This window comes from Lepidothrix coronata, unplaced genomic scaffold, assembly GCF_001604755.1.
Source record: "Lepidothrix coronata isolate B3197 unplaced genomic scaffold, Lepidothrix_coronata-1.0 Scaffold33, whole genome shotgun sequence".
Lineage (NCBI taxonomy): Eukaryota > Metazoa > Chordata > Aves > Passeriformes > Pipridae > Lepidothrix > Lepidothrix coronata.
In genome coordinates this window covers 4,719,341-4,739,109 of record NW_016690213.1, presented here as the reverse complement: position 1 = coordinate 4,739,109, position 19,769 = coordinate 4,719,341, and the positions used below count along the sequence as shown (strand labels likewise).

Genomic DNA, 19,769 nt, shown 5'->3' with positions numbered 1-19,769 from the left:
AAACTGAAACTGATAAACTCCATGAGCCACTGGAAGAGGTCAAGTTAGTCAAGAAGTTCCTATTTGTCTACGTAATGCAGCAAAACATCACATGAATGCTTTTAACTTGTTAGAGATGAAAGTATGAAGCGATTTAAGATATCAACAAACAATTCAGTGGCCACTACTTGCCAAAAAACTCCCACTGTCAATACATACCACCTTCACAGATATCGTGTAACCAAATCCGTTTCCAAACCAGTAATACGTAAACCACGTGACAGAGAGCGCCTGAATACAATTATGTGTATGCATGCATGTCTAAGTGCAGAGATAATGGAAAAATCTGATACACTAATGCAATAGTTTACAAGAATATATCCAGACCATGCATGCAAAGGAATAGAAAGACTAAGAGCTGAGATAGCAACTTACTCAAAAGCACAGAAACCATGACAAAGAAGCCTGTTACTGGCCACTACAGATTTCTTTAAAAGCACAAGCAGAAACACACAAGTATTCACTACGCTCTCTTGGTTACAAAAAAAACTAACGAAGTTGCACTTTCCCCAAACCCATGAGAAGGGCTATCACTTAAACCCACCCAGTATGTAATTTCTGCAGCAAGAATCTAACCAAAGCCTTGTCCATTTTGGACATGTTTATATGTAGCATCTAAGATAATAGTTTTTTTCACAGGCCTGGACAAAGTGGGAAGGGAACCAATACCAGAGAAAAGGAGATTTAGTTCCACTATCCAGCATCTTGCTTCCTCCTCCCTCCCCAATAAATTCAAATGCTCTACAAATTGCTTTGTTTTACCACAAGGTTCAGAATAACAAAGGCAAGACATATGGTTAACTATAATATAGTTATATTATAACCATAATATATTTTTGACACTGAAAAAGAGTACTTTTCCTTTCTTTCTGAGTTTATTCAATGAATGTACCTTGCTTATTCCATGCTTACTCAGTAGATGGATTCCAAGTAACTAATGCTTAATATCAAAAATAGTCAACACAAGTAAGTGATTATGGTAAGGCTATTTTACTTAGGAGCACTAGAAATAAACACCATTCACACAAGGAATGAAGTTTCCAAATAAAACAGTATTGGTTAGTTTTGCTATTAAGTCTCACCCATGGGTGATCCTCCATAGAACGATTCAGAGCGGAGCGGACCCAGCAAGTCATCCATTTCCTCCTCAAAGCTCAGTCAACACTGACTGCAGTCCCAGGTGCTTAGGGCTTTATCTACTCAGGTCTTGAAAACTTCTACAGAGGCTTACAGGTTATCACTTAAAATCTCTTAATCCTCTTTACAGTAAAAACTTTTCAACACACATCCCCGAATTTCAATTTATGGTTACTGTCTCTTGTTTTCCCACTGTGTACTTCAGTAAAGAGGCTGGCTTCATCTTCCTGGTATCCATCCTTGCCTATACCAGGATGGCTGCTACTACATCCTTCCTAAGCATCTCTTCTTCAGGGTAAAGAGTCACGAAAGGCTCTCAGCATCCCCTCACAGGTCACATACAACAGCTCCCCGATCATATTGGTGAACTTGCTTGAAGTTTATCAGTGTTGTTCTTCTTGAGGGTAGGGAGCACAGGAGCAAAACTGCAGACAGTACTGCAGATGCACTCTGGGACCATGTGAAACAAATGTCAACTAAAAGGCAATAAAGCTGTTTTCATGACTAGCAGGGTGAACTGCTGACTTGTACTTAACCTGCTGTTCACCAGAACCAAGTCCTTCTCAGTAAAGCTACAACCCAACCGTTCTGCAGCACCGTTACCAGTCCTGGAAGAAGGCCTTGGTATGAGTCCTTGATGAACATTTTAAGACTCTGACAGGCCTCTTCCTCCAGCCTGAGTACTTCAGGATGGCCACCCTGCCCTTGAGCCACCCACTTCTGTGTCTACCACAAACTGATGAAGATGCACTCCATCTCCCTCTCTGGGCCACCAATAAAGACATTAAATAAAAAAAAGTAAGTAAGAGTAGGTCACAGTAGACCCTTGAGAAGCTCTAGTTTAACTGCTGTCCAGGCAGAGTATGAACCATGGGCCACCCTCTAAAACCAGTTTTCACTTGTCTAGTCATCCTCCCATTCAGACTGTAAATAGGAGTACGTTGTGGGACACTAAAAAGTCTTGCTAAGGTCAAAGTAAAAAAAACCAAACATCCAAACTGCTCTACCCTCAGTTGAAGACCTAGTCATCTGACAGAAGGCAGTCAGGTTGGCCAAGCATGACCGACCCTTAGTAAAGCCAGGTAGATTGTTCCAGTCGCCTTTTTCAGGGGCTCAAAAATGTTGTGCTACAGGTTGATATAAACTACTTACTGATAGGGCTATCCAAATAGAGCAGTATTTAATGCTTTTATCAAGTGAAACAGAAGGTTTTCTTTATTATATAATATAGCAAGGATGCCTTAAACAGTGAACAGGAACCAGCTCTATGCTTCAACAATTTGCAGAATTCAAATGTTCTGAAGCCTAAATACAAGAACTTTGTGCATAAAAAAAAGCAGGTCTCAACACGTGAAACACGGCAATAAAGCAATTGAGTTTCTGGATAATTTTCAAGGTATCTGGCAACTACAAAGTAATAGCAGAGGTTATAAAAGGGAAAACTTGGTCTTTGTAACTCTACCTAAAACTTATTACAGAAACAAGTGGCTGAGAAAGGGAAAAGAAAGAAGTGAAAAATAACAGCAAATGACCAAGAAAACTCAAACATGTTTCATTATGGACATTATAAAGAATTTCTGGAATTCATATTGCTTCCACCTTTTCCAACAGTCTGAATTTCTCCCCAGCTGTATTGCAAGAAAATGCATTTTACTGAGACCTCTGAAACTGAAAAAATACAGGAACTCCTGGACACAGAATCAGTCAGTGCCTGACAAACAACTGCAAACTCTATTCTTTGCTAGTGATGACATTACTCATGTTTCACCCAAAATAGTTCGGTCCCTTTGCAGTTCATGAAAACTTATGCTTGAAACAGGCAGTGGATAAGATACTGTAGCTGCACATTAAGCAGTGAACACCATCATAGTGGATGAGCTTAGGCAGTCCTCTTATCCCCTAAGCAAATTTGCAAATGTGACAAAAAGCACAGAAAAACAGCTTGACTTGCTCAGGAGCTTTCTGGCAAACTCCTTACCATGACCTTCACTATGCAAAGTTTTGGTTTCTGTTGTATTCTCGTGCCTACAGATATTCTTGTCAGCAACCACTGGTATTTAATTAAACCGGAATGACTACTGTGAAGGGAGTCATATAAGCATCTGTAGCAGGCTATGCATTTGGGGAAAATCCAAAAGAGGGGATGGACCTTTTCAATTTAGTTATAATAGATGTTTTAATGTCAACATTTAATTGCACGCCCTTTTTTCTTTAGGATTGCTTTAGGATTTTCTTTAGGATCATTGTCACAGTTACGTGACTTCTCTATGGTCTTCTCTTCAGTAACATTCCAAATAAATATAGTACTTCCATTTACAAGACAGGTCACCAGGTATCCAAGAACCCACGTTTAACAACTGCACGAGAACGTCCTTTGAAACATCTCAAGGTGCAATCTTAGAATAAGTTATGATAAATTAAACTGGTAACTGCTGTAAGCCCACCTCCTGCCACATGTATTTTCTGCTCCAACTTTTGCATCATCTCATATCCTCATATAGCAAGGTGATTCAAGAAGCTAAACTAAAAGAAAATTAATCTCAGCAATATATACCCAACATATGCACATGACCTAACTTTCACCACAAAATGAGACGCAGCTGAGTAGCAGCATGACAAGGAAGAGGATCCTGCACATGGTTAGAAGCAGAAAATTACAGAAATACAGCAGCACTAACATACTCAGGTAATCATACGAAAACCTCTTCCTCAATGAAAATCAGGATTATGAGTGAGTTCCAGAAGCAAATGCCTGAGTGCATGCAGAGGCCTAACAAAACCTCTCTTTTCTGTACTGTATCAACATTGAAAAGTGTTAAGAAACCAAACTATTCTAAGGACCTTTAACTAAACAGAGGGATACCAGATGCTCACCAACTAGGCAGCATGTAGCAGAAATCTGTTTGCATAGAGAGAACAAACTTCTCATAATGAGAGAAAAAAACAAAGCCATATTATGTGCAATGAGTCAGCTTCCAAGAAGATGCTATATCCATTCTTTTTAAACAGCTGCAAAGAACTAGTATCAGATATGTCTAGTCCCCAGCACTCTCACTGAGGTAACATAAGAGTTAATGACTAGAAACCAACACAGAAGAAATTCGGAATTAAAAACTCATCTTCAATTGAATTACTTGAACTGTCCTTTCTCCAAGATTTTGAAGGCACTACCTTTGCTGGTTGAACCAGTTAAGTCTTATTGCTTTTCCCCCTTTTAATTTAAAAATCATTCTGAATCCCATCAGCTCTAACTTTGCTTTCTAAATGGAAGTTTAGTCCCAGTATATACTTTCAGTCATCCAAAGACCTTAGAAGAATCTTTGCTTTCTCAGCAACAGTCACAGAAGTCTACTAATTCCATAACACCTTACATCCAAAATACGAATAGATGCACTAAGTTTTCTACTATCTGCAGGACTTTCTTACACAATTTGGGACAAAAAAAACCAGCAACATGCACAGTTCAAGAAAAAGCACTATAGACTAAATCTTCTCTCATTCCACCTAGCCCTTATCAAGATACAACATGAGAAAGAACTCAAAGAAACCACACATAAACAAAAAGGACAGAAAACGAAGACTAATACCAAGAAGCTCCTCCCCATCCCACCCAGCAATGTCAGTGGTCAACTCACACTTGTTGCGTTTTACCCATGCTACTATCAAAGAGTCAGGATACCTCTGAAAGGCAAACAGTTCCAGGAGGCAGTGGCAGGCAGCAGCACTCGGTAATAAAAGGCTGCATATCTGCTGATAAAAATCTTTCACATGACGAACAGACAAATGAAGAGAAAACAGAACCCCATGATGAGAATAAGAAAGAATATCCCTTGATGAATAGTGTGCTCTGCCTACTCAAGTATTAGCTGAAGTTATTAATGAATTTATCACATAAGTTCTTTAGAAAGCATTGTAGTTTTCTTCCTTACTAAGAACACTACCTTTCATGTCCTCTCCTGCCTTATTTTAGTTTCTCTCTTGGAGTAAAAGTAGCAGACTTTGACCCAAGGAAAAGACAGGATAAACACTAACTGGGAAGTGTTCTGAAATCAGAACAAAATGAACTGTACAGAAGCAAGTTTGCTCACAGAAGTTCACCACTTCTTTTTGCCCTAATGGTAGCTTAAGATGACTACTAAAAAGAAGAGAAATAGCAGAAAAGGATGATGAACATTCCAGTCCAGTGTTCTAGGACCATTACTTTACTTCAGAAAGGTTTCAAGCACAAATCTGACAATTCACGACAGATCTGAGCTGTCATGCCTACTTTGTATGCACGAGCTTCTGTTTTAATCAGTGCTTCAATAAACAAACAAACAAGATCCATGAAGGAAGAGACAAAATGGAGTTTTCCACATTAGCTTCGTATTCCTTCTCAACTGACAACATAACCAGGTTTCAAGTCTGGATGAACCTGGAGAAACCTTTCCAAAAAATTAGTTACTTCAGTTATGGCATTGCTACTCCAAGTTTTTATTTATACAAAACACATCTGAATCTGCTAAGCCTGAACAAAACAAAACAGTGAAAACAAATCACTTCCAGTAGTAGCTGACTAGTACTTTTCCTAGATGAGAGCGCTATATTTGTTCTGTACAGATTAAGAAACACGTAAAATTTCAGATTGAAAATAGTATGGTCATTAAATACAACTGAGAATATACGGTATTTTTCAAGGAAATTTTTTTCCAAATATGAATTAATCAAGTACAATTGCAGAGTACCTTCCACAGTGACATTTTTCTGACTAAGTTAAATTCTGTTTCTTGACATTGGCAACAGCAGTACACAAGCTAATTTCAAGAATCCTGAACTATGTTGGAACTTTATTTCTTCACCTCCGACTCCAGAAGTAAGGCACCATTTTCACTTCATGTTAAAAAAAAACAGAAATTGTTCTGACTGTTTGTAACCTTATCCTCTTCCCTCCAGAAGTCAGATGTGCTAAGTCAACAGCATTCCTTTTTTCTTTAGATTAAAATAATACTGCAACAATAGTCAAAACCACAAAATAAGCTGTTTTGGTTAACAACAGCTGCTATTTTGAGTTCATTAAACATTTTAGAGACTTTCTTTTCTGGCATAGAGTTTTTTTTGGTGAATTCTAGTTAAGAAAGTGCGAAGTCATCCTATTGTATGTAATATTACAAGCCAGATACTCATCTTCAACAGCTCTTAACCTCCATCACTTTCATGCTCAAATACCATAAGAAAACATGTAGAAGCATAGACATGGTTCAGCATAAGACAAACCAAAGGGAAACCAGAAGTAAAATAAATTTATTGTTTACTATGATATAAAAGTAGGATACAAAACATCAGCATCATTATGGCAGAGTCCTAACAGTCCTTTCCTTCCACATCACATACAAACTTAATTATTATTTCCATTTTAAAACACAGGAAAAAGTTAAACTACAGCTTTTACCACTTATGAAAACACAAATGAGCTCTCAAGGCCTGCCTGCAGAGGACACTGAATAGCTACTGACTCCAGCAAACACTAAGAAACATCTCTTTCTAATGTAACCATCCACAAAGTGGTATGCTTGTCTTTTCCTTGATCCCACAAATTACTTGTAAGAGACAGACACATTAAACTGCTTCCAATTTCTTTACATTGCAAGAGATGCACAGAATCTAAAGGAGGCCTGGTTGGAAACCCTCAGAGAAAACAAACAATTGCTATTATTAATGCATTTTTTAAACGACTGAATGCTTATGAACTTGAGGTTATCTTTTGAACAGCAGTTTGAATTGTGGTGCACTTATGGAGCATTTATAGAACAGGTTTCACACTCCCCTCTTCCCCCAGCTCTACCTATTGTTTTCACAACAGTGTTCTCATCTTGTTTATGTATAAAACCTCTATTATTTGAAGTCTTATGTACAACCTTCTACTAGCTTAGATAAAGTATTCCTCAGAGTAACACAATCAGATACAACCTAGACTTTGCATGATTCCATCCACCAGCCTAAGCAATCAGCAATGAAAAGAGCAGGAAAGACATCATCTCAGAGAAAAGGAAAAGTGAAACAAAAAGTCTCTTGCTGTAATATGTCTCCTGGAAAAGTGATAAAGGCACAGAAAACATGACAAGCTAGTAAATGGATAAACACCCCATCTGAGGAGTACATTTGATACATCTATAGGCAGTAGTCCTACAATTACTGAATAACACTGACTGGGTATAAATCCTACCTGTAATTAGACATTGTTATTAACCTTCTTAGGGGCGTCACTTCAGTTCTTGATGACAACACCCAAAGTGAGACATCCATGAGTCTTAACAGACTGTACTGTGCACTGGGACTCTATGGAGCTAGATGGAGCTGCTCTACCTTCTAAGATGAGGGACTGAACACTACCTGGGGGAGTCAGCGGACTACCTCTGTTAGGTTCAAGTTTTACAACAGCTGAAGTAAGAAAAGAACTTCATGTTTCTTCTGACTATGCACACTAAAAATAAGTAGCCTTTTCCTGAAAAGTCAACTATAAACAATTTTTATCAAATGTCCCACAGAGAACCAAACTTAATCTCAAACAGTAGAAACTACTGGCTGCAACTAGTACCACATCTGAAGTGAGGTCTTATGCACAAGCTGGTATTTAGAATACTTTTTGACCAGGATAAGAATTTCCTGTCAGGAACTAGAACAAACAGTACAGACACATATTTTATTACTATACTAGGGAAACAGAGAGCAGGAGCAGACAGGACACAGAAAAAAAACCTGATAATATCTGTGCTAGATTCACCTTTCATACCTTTAGAGAAGCTCTCTGAAGTCAATGCTTTGAGTATAGGCACACTTCAAACAGAAGCAAAAGGAACAATTTCTTTAGCTTTATACACTGAAGACAGAAGGCTCAAAACAGCCTGCAGTACCACATAGTTTCGGTACAGTACTTCTCATCTGAAAAGTTTCAAAGCACATTACAGTTTCAGCAGTTTTTCAAGGTCACAAGGGTAATCACAAACACAAGTCCCCGCCCCCTCCAATTGCTAATCCACCACCCTCAAAATCCAGCCTAGCAGTACTCCAGAGACTTCAGCACATACATTTTCAAAACCCTCATTCATTTCCTCCTAGAATCATGGTCCCAAACTACTATATGTGGTACTTTCCATACATCTGCAATATACAAAGGCAACTTCACACCTGTTTATATTTGGACATGGTTTAATAAGCACGCTGGATACTCTCAAGAATTTTATCTATCCTGCAAAGAAGAGATTTTTAGCATCCCTTAAGAAGCTGCTGTAAGGAACATCATTTCCTATTTCTAGATATGTTACCTGAAACGTTGGGGGGATACACTTTTAACTGTTCTGAAAGACATTTTGAATAGTGTTAATTATAAAAAAAAAAACCAAACAAACATAACAACAAAAACCACAACAGTGAAACAAGAGTGAAACGAGATAGTGGAAAATAAAACAGCAGCAAGCCAAGCTATACGTGTTGTGTTTCCCCACAGTTTCACTGAAACTGGCCAGAACTCAGAAGTTAACACAAGAGTAAATATTTTGCAAATAATCAGGTCCTGTGAGTTTTGTGGAAATAAACAGTCAGGTCAAGGAGAGACATCCAAGCTAGTGCCCCTTGAGGACAAGTGCAGCAGAAGCTCAAGCTGTTACTAAAACCAGCTTCCCATACAGGACAGCAGGACAGATAATGCCCCACACACATGAAAATACTTTCAGAGCTCACGATACAGCACACCCAGAAAAATCCAACCACAAGACACAAAGTCACAGGAAGTCAGGCTGTGCTGCTCACACAGCTAGTTATATTCTTGACTAACTAAAGTAAAACCATGAAAAAACTACTTTCCACAATTTACAGAAGTTTTAACACCAGTCATTTTCACACAAAATTTCAAAACGAGGGACAATAATTTGGGAACAGACATTCAGTTACCAGTCAAGATAAACAAGCAATCCTTAGTCAGAGAGCAGCAAGACAATTTCTGCAGTCCTGACAACAGCACTTAGGAGGCAGCAGAAGGCAGAACCCACTCCCCTGCACAGCTCAACACTCTCTGCAGTGCTCTAAGATCTAGAGACCCAGTTGGTACATCTATGCTGCCACTTCAGTTTGAATCAGTATTGTGCTTTTGAAGCAAATCTGTCACCCCACTTTCTGTACTTTGGTTCACACCTCACAGAAGTTCCTGAACACACTATCTGGACATCTCCAAGATTAACCTAAACCAAAAATCCGGGAAAGCACCTAATACCCACCAATGTTTGGAGCATACACAGTCCACAGACCCAGAGTACAATAAAGAGCTACGAAGTACACACACTGATTCTGCCTAAGTTAGAGCTTCACTCTACAACTTTCTTCAACTGCAGCATAGTGCTTGCTAATGTAAATATAATCAGTGCAGCAGATACTGTCCATTCATTTATGACAGCTTCAAGCTGCAGTGACTAAACCCACAGACTTAAACTGCCAACACACATCTAAAAAGGAGGGCTGCACGGCAAATTTGAGTATTCCTCTCCCTAAAATAACAATAGCAGCAGTGTATCACCACTCACCCACTTTTGCTTCCACCCCTTTACAGGTTAGGAGTTTCAAAAGCTAATGGGATACTTCTAGAAAACTCCTCTGAATACAGTTTAAAAAAGCCCCAAATCCCAAGATCTACACACTTCATGCATTACCTATATTTACTGGTTTATAAAACTTCTTAAATAACACTGAAAACGCAACCCAATAATTCACATCAATGGCTTCACTGCAGGTGGGGATAGGAAAGGAAGAGCAGCATGTGCTCAATAACGCTTTTTTTACTTACACATCAGCTTAACCAACAAAGCTGCCAGAAAAGAGCTTTTTTTCCTTTTTAAATAAGCTGACCAACATAATATTCATTGTTTCACTTGAATCAAAACATCAGTTCTTTACCAACAATTTCATCGTTGAGATTTTCTCTCCCGTCACCAATTTTTCTTTTTGTATACCAGATTTTAAATACAAGATCATGAGTTTTGAACACATAATACCTGGCTTTATCAGGACAAACAAGCTGGTGAGAACAGACCAAAGCAGTATTGTATTAACAAATTACAAAAAGGTGTTACCTTCTCTGCTCAAGAAGTCATCATCTTACTTCATTACCTCCTTGATAAAAACAATTAATTCACATGCTAACAATGCAGAACCATGTTTGCTCTACATTCAGTAAAGGTCAACTTCCTACACTGGGGTGCAGAAGCAAAAGTAGGATTATTGAAGACGACATTTTCTGTTAACACGCTAATCCCATGAAAACTGCCAAGAACAAATGATGCTTTCCTTTGTGATTCAACTGGAAGTTTGTGGTTATTGACTTGTCATTACCATACACACTGAAGAGCCATCTTAAGCTTTCCAGTAGCCTAGTCTGAAACGTGTTTTTCTGACCTGTTTCCTGTTAACTCTTGTGAAAATAGACTTGAGCACCTACTTGTACTATTTATTTGAAAGAAAACTCAATGAAAAAGTTATTTCCCACCAGAGACGAAGAGAACTTACGGCATGGGATAGTAGTGGCATAATAGTAATGTTAATGAGGAACTAATGGTTCATGAGAAAAGGAGTTGTGGATGACATTTTTCCTAGCAGAACAATAATCCCTGGGCCTGAGTAATTTCCTTCAAAACTGTAAGAAGGGCTGTTTTCTGCTGAGATATGTAGTTTTCCCTTCTATCATTTTCTACATTAAAACATCTTTGTGCCTTCTCTCCCAAAATAGGATTTTCTAAGAAACAGAAGACTAATTTAACCGACACTCATTGGCAACCCTTATGTTTCAAGATGCCAATAATGTCTCAAGAAACTGAGATGCACTGAACTGCTCATCTCAGGAAACTGGAGATGAGCTACGCCAGCTCACTGAATTTCCTACCATCTCATGTGAAGATGTTCAGACCAGGTTTTTTTTTTGGAGTGACATTCATTGATACTTCAGATTTTTATTTTACTTTAGCACATAATACAAACATGAATCTGCACAGGATTGGCAAATTTTAAGCAGTTTGACAAAGTTTCCCATACTAGATATCTGCTCAAAGCTCAAAGACATCATCCAAATAGCTAGTGAGTTTGCAAAGTTGTCTGTTAAAGAAAAACAGTTTTGATTATCTTTTTGGAAACTCAGCATCCTTATTCTTACTTCAGGGACACATCTTTCAATTTCTCTTTTCTGGGCTTCTATAGTCAGATATCATTTTATTTGGGTGGCTTTTTTATTTTTTTTTCTTATTAATAAGCTGCAATACCGGTCCAGATTTTGACATTAAATTCCCTGAATATTATATGCCTCCCAGATATGTTGGAGACCAGGGCTAAACCAGACCCCTCTTGAAGTTTCATAAAACATTAATCCTGCATTCATACTGCTAACAGCCAGTGAGAAGGAAGAAGTGACCATTCACACCCTGTACAGCTATAAGCCAGATCTTGCAGACCATCAAGGACAGATCTTGAAGACCACAACTGAAGCACAGAATGAAAAAAGTAATAAATAGGGAAGGACACAAGACAGAAAAAATTTTTACTTCAACAGTTTTCTAAAGAAATCAACATTGCTCTCCTTCAATTTACCGATAAAAACAATATTCAGATCAAACCACTTGGATTTCTAAAAGGTCCAAGATCTGAAGGATGTGTCTTCATTTTCGCAGAGAAGTGAAGCGAAACACTAGTGCAGCACTGAATTCAGAGAGATCAGAAAACTTTTTGGACACGGTGTCAAGAACCGAAAAAAACAAAAGCCAAACAAACTAGAGCATATTTGATTCAATTAAGGTGGTGGGTAGAATGAACCAATACTAGAGAAAAAAACAACTATGGGCACAAAGATAGGCATGGTCTATTACAATCATCACTCTCCACAATCCACACATGGAGTCTAAAGATTGGATTCTTTCACCAAGGCTTTCCCGTTCACTTGGAAGAGACTGGCAAAACCCAACAGTTAGCTAGCTATCTTCCAGTGCTGACTGGAAAAGAAGCCATTTACCACTTCCTGAGCTATAGCAGTAGGCCTTCATGGCAGATTTAAGCATTCCTACTGGAGTGATGATCCAAGACACTACCAAATGATCAATTTTCATTTTTAGTGATTTTTGTCAAGTAAAAACCAAACAAAGCAATAGAAACCACACTGACAAGAAAACCCCATCCCTGCCCCCTTGAACACTGTGGCAACATTCATCCAGGTATGCTGCAGTTTGCTCCATTCCAAATGGACAGTACTGGCTGAACACCATTCTACCCCATCCCTTGCTGCAGTCTAAATAAACCCTGCTCCACAGAGTAATACAAATACTTCACAAACATAAGTTTTTAAATCCACTATTAAGAGTGGTGCTAAAAATCCAGTGGTACTAGGATTTTTAGTGCCTTTCCCTTTTGTAATATGGAGGCAACACATTCATGTAAGAAATACTCCCCACTCTCCATCAGCCCCCCCGAGAGCAGTAGTTCTTGACACTGAGCACCTCAAACACACAGATTTCACAAGCTGTAATTTTAGTTGTGATAAGTTTATATTTCTTGGGACAGAGCCTCAAGTTTAATAAGTCAGAAGCACACATTAGTTGATCATCATTGGAAAAGTATAAGTGAGCAATGACAAACGCACACCAGAGACAAGAAGAGAACTGGATTGTCCAGGATAATTACAAGACTACTCTTCTCTTTCTCTAGGTCCCTGCCTCACTAACTGATCACCTCATGGCTATCACAGTAAAGGAAAAATGGGTTCTCTGCACCCTCTATGCAGCCCTCTCCATACTACATTAATTACAATTCCCTCATCTGATGTTATGTGCCGTAATTAGATCACTATTCTGTGTAACAGCCTCCTCTAAATATCTGTGCAGAACAAGAGACGAGTGGCTCCGTAAACAAATAATACGTACTGTCTCCAACTTGCAGAACGTGGGATACACACACACAAATGAGTATTCCTCATTTGCACCTGTGCCAAGCAGCTTTCTATTCTAAATGGATTGTCTCTTCACAAATCTCCAACTCCCAAATGTTTATGCACTAACCCTCTCTCAAACACAAGCACGTGTCCAGTACAAAAGACTCCACACCTTCTACAGACACGCACTCAGTTAAGTGTTAAGGTCTAGAAAATGCATGTAATAAATACGTATAATAGACACACTGGAGCCCCTGAGCCCACACATACGTGGGGGCTTGTCTACACCATATTAAGTGCTTTTAGTTAGCTGCTGACCTGTCAACACCATTATGAGTGTGAGTTTCAGCAAAAGCTTACCCTTAAAGTTAATGGAAAATTTACCCAGTGAAACAAACAGAACAAAATAAACAAAAAAAAAAAAAAAAAAAAAAAAAAAAAAAAAAAAAAAAAAAAAAAGCACACTTTACCAGAAACCCCTTGACTGTTCTGTAGCCTCCTTTAATTTGATAATATTCATAATGGTGACAAATTGCCTTATATTTATTCACTTTTTTTACTTTCACTAGATGTCACAACTGTAAAATACTTCTCTCCATAGTATGAGTAGCAAAGAATCCCCATAGCCTCCAACCTGCTCAGGACCCACCTGAGACCCTGGACCCAGTCCATCATCCCTCCCCCACACCATTTCAACTTTTCATAGCCTCAGCCAAAAACGCCTGCACCCTCTCTCTATACACAGACTAACTAACTCAGCAATACGAAAACTCCAGTTTCCCTTTTGCACAAATACCATTCCCCTGATACACGTATGTATACATAGCCTAACATAATTTTCACCTTATATATGCATAATGCACACAAATTCATCCTTTCCCCCTTTTTCAAATGTACCCAAATACCCAATCAAGCCCCCTCACTTTCTTATAACTCACAATAATCCTTGGAACCCACAAGAAGAGTGCATCAATGCCCTCACAGACAGAAATTTAGACTGCCTGGCATCTGTCACAAATATATATACACCTACAGTTCTACAGCTCACCAGGACATGCACAAACTTTTCACTGAACAACACTATCATGACCTCAACACGTGGCATTTGCTACACATCTTCCCATTTGTATTCCATGGACCAAACCACAAATACCCAGCCTTTCCATTTCATCACAGGTGAGACACCAACTCACAGCCCCTCTTACGTTCTCAGGACACAGACCACGCTGGTTGCTGCTCTATCCCATCTCCACATACAGGACACAAAGCTCACTGTGCTGGTGACAGCCAGGTATCTCCCTCAGCTCCCAATGTGAGCAGCAGACAAACCAATGCACAGCAGTAGGAACACGCATGCCTTGCTGTCCACATACCAGCTCATATTACACACGAAGGTCTCGCACATTAAGTCTAACCACACCGGCCACCAAACAAAACAAGTCCAGAACCTTGTAGCAACCTGTTACCACTGTGCCTGTAAGCTGTACACAGCCTTACCTACCACCCCAAGACTCCCTCCTCTACAGCCTTTCGAAGCCAAACAACTTACCACCTTACTTCTCACCTTACAACACACCTAAGCCTGTTTACCTATCGCTCCCAAATTTATAGGCCTTCATGTACCACTACTCCCAAATACATGTCGTTCCACCCATCACATGTACCCCCACGGTATAAACACATCCCTCAACCTACCGCAGCACATAAAACAAGACGGGCACCGATTTTTCCAGCTGCCTCCAGCCCACCAAAACGACTCCCTCCTTCCGAAGAAAGCACTATTGTAAATTACAGCACAAGTATATCCACAGGGTTCGCAGAGCCAGCAAGCTCCAAACTACGAGAAAGAACTGCCTTCAACTCCTTTTCCCCAAAGGCTCCCAGCCACTGTCCATCTGCCCATGACTTCATCCCGTCAGAAGCACCCAGGCCTCACGGTAGCTTCTCCCCTCGACCCCGGGGCCATGCCCGCCGCCCGCACCCTCCCACCCCCCCGCACCCCCAGTCGGTCACACCGGCACGTGCCCGGGCCGGGCCCCCGGCCCAGCTCCCCCGGCAGCCGCCGGCACACGCCGGACACCCCCGACGCCCTGCTCGACGCCACCCCCGCGGGGCCCGGCCTGCCGGCTCCTCCGCCGCGCGGGGCCTGGCCCGTGTCAGCGCGGCCCTCTCCGCTCCCCCGCCGGGAGGGCCCCGCTCGCTGCCTGGAGCGCACCCGCCGACCAGCCGCGGGCCCCGCTCGCTGCTGCTCGCGGGTGCCGCAGCCCCGGCCCCGGTCCGCCCGCTCAGCCCCTTCCCCCTCTCCGCCGCGGCCCCTCTCTGTGTACCTGCGGGCCCGGCGTCCCCCGGCGCCCGGCGGCGCTGCGGGGCCCGGCGCGGGTGCGGGGGGTGCTGGCTGGGGCTCAGGCGCGCGCCGCCCCGCGCTGGCCGCCGCCGGCCGCCGCCGCCGCCCGGTCGCGCACTCGGAGCGCCGCCAGCAGCGCGGACATGTTGGAGCCGCCGTGCCCCCGCCCGCGTCACCGCGCTCCGCACGGGCGGCACCGCCGAGTCCGCCCCGGCCCGCCCCCCGCCGCTGCCCATTGGCCGTCAGCCCCGCCGGCACCTCCCCTCCTCGCTGCCATTGGTGATCCGTGAGCCGCTCACCCGACGGCCCCGCCCAAACGCCTTTCCCTGATTGGGTTTCCCCGCTTTGTTTTGGTAACTATTGGCTGCGTCTCTTGTCAATCAAGACGCCAGCGAACGGACTCAGTCTTTCTCCGCACTTTTTTTTTCATAACCGGCCTCGCAGCCTCGGGGTAGAGCTGACGGAACCGTCTGTCAGCGAGCGTCCTCGCCCCTCCCCGCCTCCCTCCCGCCGCCACATCCCCTTCCTCCCGGCGGCGCGGTTTGCCTGCAGGCCATTGGCTCCCACCGCCGCCACTCCTGGACCCTCTCTCGCCCCCGCCGTCGCTCCGCCAAGTGGGCGGGAACCGGCCCGCGGGTACCTTCTTCTGATTGGCCGCCGCCCCTGCCAGTCAGGCGGAGCCGGCGGAGCCGCAGAGCGCAGCCCGGCCCGCGCGCGGCGCCGCTCCGCACTCCGATTGGTCGCGGGGCGGGCGAGAGGCGCGCGACCTCCCCCGTGCCCCACGGGGGGCGGTGGCGAGTACCCGTATGTGCGCGCGATGACATCACCGCCAGCCAATCAGCACGCGCGGGGGTCGGGCTCCCGCCCGCGCTCGCAGGAGCCTCTGCGCGTCGCGCGCCCCGGGGGATGGGAAGCTGGAAGCGGGAGGCGGGATCGCCGCCGGCCCCGGGACGGTGTGCGGGGCTGCCGGTGCTACCGCAGCAAAGAGCAAGGCTGGAGGTGTCTCGGCCCTTCGCGTTCCCGTCCGCCAGCGGGGCTCGAGCGACGGCCCCGCGCGAGTGCCCATCGGAGGCGTCTCGGGGCCGCCCTGGGTGCCCCACCGAGCCCCGCCTGAAGAGTAGAATCACGGAATCAATTGGCTTGGAAAAGACCTTTGAGATCAAGTGCAACGTATGTCCTGTCAACTAGACCATGGCACAGAGTGTCGCGTTCAGTCCTTCCTTAAACACCTCCAGGGGCGGTGACTCCACCACCTCCCTGGGCAGCCCATTCCAATGCCCAAACCCGCCTCTACGAAGAAATTTTTCCTGACGTCCAACCTAAATTTCCCCTGCCGCAGCTTGAGACTATGTCGCTGGTTTCCTGGGAGAAGAGACCGCCCCCCACCTGGCTACACCCTCCTTTCAGGCAGTTGTAGAGGGTGATGAGATCAACCCTGAGCTTCCTCTCACCCCTGATCCCGGCAGGTGGGGGAGCGCAGGAAAAGAAGCTGCTCCCGCCGCGGCCCCTCGGCTGCGGCGGGAAACTCCCCGCGCGAGGCCGCAATGAACGCCCTGCGTGGGCTCGCCTGCCCCGCAGCTTCTTTCTTGCCCCAAACCAAAATTGTTTATTCAGGAAAGAACACGAAAATCTGTCTGATCCCTCATAATCCCGTGCTATTCCCACCTCCCTCAGCCAGTGGGCTGGAGGGGGGAGAGGGACCCACTCCTGCCAGAGAGGGACCCACTCCTGCCTCGCTCCGCAGCAATGTAAGGCAGTTCGGCTGCCGCAGCTTTCCTTGAGAGCCAGAAGGAAAGTCTTGTCCTTGCCTTGCACTCCCGAGAACCCAAACTTTCTTGCACTATCTGTAGAAATGGCATACCAATTCTCACACCATCGTCTACTGATGCCCTTGTCCCCTTCCTTAAACTGAGCAGTTTCCTCCCCACACACTAGGGATCAGCGTGGATGAACACTGGACTTGAGATCACAGGCCAAAACACAGTTTGTATAGCATTTTTATATACTCATCTGTCTTTTCTGGAGTGTTTACAAAGGAACTGACCCTGACAAAGATTGGAGCTTTCACTTCTGGAGTTGGCATTCTCTCCCAGTCTTCCACATAGGCACACAATGGGTTTATTTTCCCAAGGTCTCCAGAGTTATGTCCACAGTGCAGAAAATACTACACAGCTTTTACCTTTAAGGTCATCAGCACCACCACTCACATTAGAAAATCCTTGCACGCAGAGCTCTGGAGGCACATTTTCACTCAGGTAACTGATGCAACTGCACCTCAAAGAGCTGAAGCTTCGCTTTCTGTGGGATCAAATGGATCGACTCCATACCGAGAAGATAGGAAAGTTCACTCCAGTGTGACAGTGCTGCTTCCCACAACTCCCTACCAGCTGATAGAGTTGAATGAGAACGAAACCTTGATTGCCTCAGCACGGGCACTCGTGAGCCAGTTCAGAAACAGCCAGAATGCTGAGACTGCGGTTACCCTTCTGTCATAGAAAACTTGCTCATAGACAAGCTAATTTGAGTGCCCAGACCCAGCTGCCAATCAACCTAGTTAACTTTGCAGTGTCCACATGATCTGGGACTCAAGATACTTTTATATATCTAGCTAGGGATCCTTTTTTTTTTTTTGCCTTTCCTCAGACTTATATCTCATAGTAATTTGAATATAATTCATGTATAATTAAAGCAATGACAAATCTGGCTAAAAATTACTATATCTTGGGGTTCATGGATGTAAAATTCATTTAGCCTAGATATTTTTTTGACTTTTGAAACAGTTTTTATTTCAAGAGATTCACCAAGAATTTTTTGAGAGCCTGTCACTCTTTAAAGTAATGGTATATCCTGCACAGATTTCAGCAGGTTTGGAACTGGGCTGTAATTTTATCAGGTACCTGTTTACACCCTCTACTTTGCTTCTTGGCTATCTGCCAAGATATGCTACCCTAGGTAGCATTAGATAATTTTGCTCAGTATGAACATTGTATACTCAGCTGCTACTGATTCTTCCATCTAATTTACTGTAGCAGCCACTCTTCCCACAGAGACAGCTAAAACAAAACTATATAGAAATACTGAAAGAAATCACAAGTTAGTCTTTCTACTGTCATTCAAACCTCCTGACCCTGCCTTTCTCCTTGCTTCTAGATTTTACAGTGGTGTTCTGATCCCTTTCATTTAACCTTCTAACTGTATATATAATTTTATAACAAATTTAGAAAAAATAAAATACTTCCTTATCATTTCACCTCACTACCAGTACAACATTTACAGAATTGACTTCCCAAAATAATAAATATTAACCTGTGCTATCTCTAAAGTAATTAATTATATCCCCTATTGCTTCTCAAACATGACCTGCTTAAATGTTAGAGATTAACTAAAAACCTACACCGTGCACACGAATCCTTAACTGAGTGTAAACAGCATATTCCTAATCACTAGAAAATGTGCATATCTGGCTGGTTTCTGTGGACTAAAACTAAACGCTGGCATTGCTCAAGAGGTGTGTGTGGCAAGAGGCAAGTGGCACAGTGACAGGCAGCAGGGGCGGTGGGTGAAGTAATAAGTAGGTGAAATAATGGTTGTATGTGGCAATGTGGAGTTAATAGCTAATCTAGAGATTTTGTGCCTTTTCATGGCTGGCCCCAGTTAAGCTTCGTTTAAAATTACCAAGGCGAGATACTTGTGAGAATACGTGTGTGTTGGATAAACCGGGACGTGTGCGTGCCTTATTTATTTAATACGTGCAATGTCCATCTGATTCTAAGTGGTGATGAAAATAACTATGAATTATGGAAATGTTAATAAATAGCAAATAGATAGTATGGGTTAAAATTAATTTGCAAACAACTTTATTTGATACGGCACTAAAGAGGAATGAAGGTGAGTTCTTATAATACAGAGTTTTTAAAATTCCCATTTTTTAATGTTCTATTGTTATTGGTGAGGAGATTTGTCTTTTTAGAAATAGCTGTTGATGAATCTCAATAATTAAATCTGTTTGATGTTCAAATGAATGAGCTGTAAAACAGGACTTGACAAAATAACCGTACCTTTGGGAGGCTACTTGATCTGACAGTGTTTTCATGTCGTTTTCTCAAGTTTTAGCTCTGTTTTCAAAAAAGTTAGCTTTTCATCCAAAGCATCTAGTGTTTTAACTGGCTGGCCTTCATACTGGTTTGACAAGTGGCAACTGATCTAGTTTCACAAGAAAGCATTCTCACAGACACTGAGAATATTCATGGTAAATGGATATTTTTTTTATCTGTAAAGCAAACAAGCTCTTTCATTTTCAGCTGAGTAACTTCCCAT

The 19,769-nt window shown here is 42.7% G+C and overlaps 1 protein-coding gene across 7 annotated transcripts in view; it reads right to left on the bottom strand.

Annotated features, from left to right (window-relative positions):
- PPM1B (protein phosphatase, Mg2+/Mn2+ dependent 1B) overlaps positions 1 to 16,069 on the bottom strand; it is a 61,617-nt gene extending 45,548 nt beyond the window's left edge. For 2 of the 7 annotated variants that reach the window (XM_017811645.1, XM_017811647.1), the window contains exon 1: positions 14,804 to 15,040. The gene's annotated coding sequence lies outside the window, so the exon portion shown is untranslated. Of the gene's footprint in view, positions 1 to 14,803; positions 15,041 to 15,435; positions 15,560 to 15,998 lie in introns of those variants that run through there. The other 5 variants (XM_017811652.1, XM_017811648.1, XM_017811650.1 and 2 more) reach the window with 5 other exon arrangements.
- Between the last annotated feature and the right edge of the window lie 3,700 nt (positions 16,070 to 19,769).